General features: G+C 39.6%; 1 pseudogene; it reads right to left on the bottom strand.

The window, feature by feature from the left end:
* Positions 1-2,877: 2,877 nt before the first annotated feature.
* LOC117717591 (large ribosomal subunit protein uL22 pseudogene) lies at positions 2,878-3,443 on the bottom strand (annotated as a pseudogene).
* Positions 3,444-3,691: the final 248 nt, after the last annotated feature.

Raw genomic sequence — 3,691 nt, 5'->3', positions numbered from 1 at the left:
ATAGCCACATACTGCTTGAAAGGAGAGAAATCGAACACAGAAGTAGAAGCTTATGGAAGCAGTGATAAACATACAGGGTGCTGGGACTCTTCCCTGCCTCTTCGTCCTAGGAGTCTCCTGCACCTTTTACAATGTAGAGCGGAACTTTCCTGAGAAAGCTTGGACCTGTCTGCAGTGCTCAAAGGGAGAAGCCAGGACCCAGCAATGCTGCGTACAGCTGAGCCACTTCAGCTGAGCCCCAAACACGAGTCCGCTCACAGTCATCCCCGATATTTTCCTCCAGGAGAAATGATCCCTTTGTAGAGAGGATTTCTTTAATATATCCTGGGTACAAACTCCTCACAACAATAAAGCTTTAGTAGAAATAATGTAAAATTAATATAGGCTTAATTAAGATGATCTCCCCTTGTTAATGCTACAGTCCAAATGTAAAATCCAAAGCTTATTTACTGTAGTTTTGATGATATTTGGATGCGTTCTAAAATATTCTTTTTTTCTGTACTCATGGATGATGGATAATCAGATTAGACTTGCTAAAGTAGAAACGTTTACATTTCTGAAGAAGTCTCATGTTTCCCTCAGTATTGGATGTGACATGCTTGCTCCATAATATATTCAGGTGAAATTGAATTTGAACTTCAAATGTGTTTATTTTTACACTCATTACATCAGCTTTCAAAGGAAATTTGACATAAAAAAAAATGAGAGCCTTTTAAAAAATTTCACTAAAATGGAAAATAAGGAAAGGGATTCACTCTGGTTGATTTGAAATTGTACCTTTTAGGGCATCAGTTTAGATTCATATTATTCTGTGGACCTTTTAAAAATAGCCAGTTGAGAACCACCAGCCAAATAGCATACACGGGCTGAACCTAGGCCTCCCCACATATATGTAGCAGATGTGCAGCTTGACCTTCATGTGGGAGTGGGGGTTTATCCTAAAAGGTGCTCCCTGTTCATGGGATAGGTTTTTCTAGCCTGGCTGTCTTGTCTGGCCTCAGTAGGAGAGGATGTGCCTAACCTGGAAGAGACTTGATGTACCAGGGTCAAGAGATACCCACGGAGGCCCTGTTAAAAAAAAAATAGCCAGTTGAAATTTGCCTGGAACTTAGTCTTCCTAATTTACTTACATGCTAAGTACTCTTTACATGAGCTGAATGTTTATAGAAACGGGAGATTTGCAAAAATGCTGCCGAGGTTGTTTATACAAGCACAGACATAAGATACTCACTCAAGCCTATCATTTTTTATCACACTTATTAATGTTTAACTGCTCTGACATCTTGATGATTTTTCTAACAACATTAAACGGAACAATATTTATACCCATATATTCCGGTTTAGACAAGACATGCTGGGAGGTCTGCTCTCCTTTTGTTTGAAAGTTTGGTGCTTATTTTCTTTAGATGTTAAGGCAGCGTGCTCATGATGTACTTGTTTTGGAACAGTGATTCATAGCACGATTATAGCCACTTTAGAGTACTCAACATAAATTTTTTTAGTACTTTTAGAAGCAGAATTTTTTTTGCCTTTTTTTAAAGTCACTTTTTGCTATATTTCCCAAAGAAGGGGTTCCCAAGCCCCCTCTCCTAATTGAGGCACTTCAGACAGTTGATGGCTTGGGGAGAAAAAGAGTGTTTCTTTTAAAGGGTGTGGCCCCTGTTGGGCAACCATATGTCAGCAGATGACTCCATACCTAGGAGTATATGGGTGATACAAATGTATTTTATTGGTTATTTAAAAAGAGGGGGATGTGAAGTTGGGATTGGGGAGGTAAAATGGGCATGGGGGAGTTGGGTAAAAAGTATGGGCTAAATATATTCAAAATGCGTTGTATGAAATTCTCAAAGAATTATTGAAATATTAAAAAAAAAGACACTTTAGTAGCTTAAAGCAATCGATTTACTATTCATACGATATCATCTCAGGAATTCAAGGGGAGTTCTTGGTGGATGATTTGCCCTTCTTTTGATGAGTGGATCCTTTGAGGTTAGAGGATTCATGACAGTCTCTCGCCAGTATCTGGGTGATGATGATACTAGAATATCCTAGCAGGGAGAATTTTACTTTTTTTTTTTTATGTGGTTCTTCTTCATTCCGTGGCTTCACCCCATTTTCTTCACATGTAGCTCTTAGCAAGGAGACGAGAAGCACCCGAGCCACAGCATGAAACACAACTGGCCATAAAAGTAGGCTACATAAATCAAACTACAGGTTGTATTTGGATATATAAAGCTGCCTGAAAAAAAAAAAAAGAACATTTTATTGTGTGTAGAAGACGTCCACACCAATATAGAACTGATCATGCTACAGTGCCGTTTACAGCACGATAGAGAAGAGTGTACAGGGCACCAAGTACACTATGGCCATCTGGTTGTATGGGATTTAGTAAAACAAGAAGGAAATGGTTTTAGGCAGAGATATAAAACTGAGTCTTTAAAAAATGTGTAAGAGAATACAAAGGAGGGGAGAAATTGCTTTAGGTACAACCTAAAAGCTCCAACACAATATGGAAAGTATGAGTAGCTAGCTCATTGTTCTTGGGTGTGGAGTCAATGGGTCGGTCCTGCTTAACTAAGAAAAGGAAATCTTCGGCTGAGTTTTGCAATGCGTTCTAATTCCTAGGCTGCTAAGTGGATAATATCCAGAACGGGCATGACTGTCTTTGCTCAGGGTGGCCGTTTAGCATGTGTGCCTTAATGAAGTTGAAATGAAATGTCACAAGCAGTTTCATTGTTGGCTGCCTTTACAAACGATGACATGATATCTCTATCAAAGATTTCAGTTCGGCAGCTGAAAAAGGCACATAGAGCCGTCATGATTGATCGTAATTAAAAAAAAATAATGGTTAATTGAACATCAAGATAAAGTTATATTGTATGGCACAATATTTTGTATAAAAATTCCAGGTGACCTTTCTTCTTTTCTTTCTTTCTTTTTTCCTTCCTTTCTTTTATTTTCTTTATCTGCGTTTATTTTATTCTGAATTTATTCCCGTGTCATGAGGTTTTGTTTCTTCAGTTTCTTCTGGGACATTTTTTCCTTCCGTGCAACCTCCTCTTCTGGCTTTGGAAGAATCTGTTCCGTTTCATTGAGGATCTCAGTGTGGCAAGGGGAGCTCATGTATGGGTTAATATGGCCATGAGCTCTGTAGGTTGGTGGGCACGTCTTAGATGCCTTGATCATCTGGATGTGTTCGATGACTAGAGAATCTACGTCTAAACCCTTAAGTTCAGCATTACGCTGCATTTTTAAGCATGTGCAGCAAAAATTCAGCACTCCTTTTTTTTTTTTTTTTTTTTTTCTGGCCACTGTTCCTGTCTCCAGCCCCACTGTTTGGCCCAGGAGCACCTACCAACTCTACTACTATACCACCGGTATGACACACATTGCTTCTTTAAAGTGACATTCTTCAGATACTTGGTGGCTTTGCAGATATGCATATACCCTAGATGGCTTGGGAGTTTCCCTGGTGTTCTTAAAGTGAACAGGAAGGTTTGAGCCTCTTGCTTTGCATGATTTTGTGGGGTTTTCTGGGTCAGGAGAGTAGTCGAACCATCTTTACAGGTCACCTCTGGCCGCTTACAGGAAGTGATCTTCCTTTCACTTAGGCGTTGTGTTTGTGCAGAAAGTTAGCAAATCAAAGCTTGCTAAGGCACAGTGTTGTGTGAACCGGTGGAGGGGAGCACCT

The sequence above is a fragment of the Arvicanthis niloticus genome, chromosome 12 (assembly GCF_011762505.2).
Source record: "Arvicanthis niloticus isolate mArvNil1 chromosome 12, mArvNil1.pat.X, whole genome shotgun sequence".
In the NCBI taxonomy this organism is placed as follows: Eukaryota; Metazoa; Chordata; class Mammalia; order Rodentia; family Muridae; genus Arvicanthis; species Arvicanthis niloticus.
The sequence above is the reverse complement of the archived record's forward strand: the minus strand, read 5'-3'. Positions and strand labels throughout refer to the sequence as shown.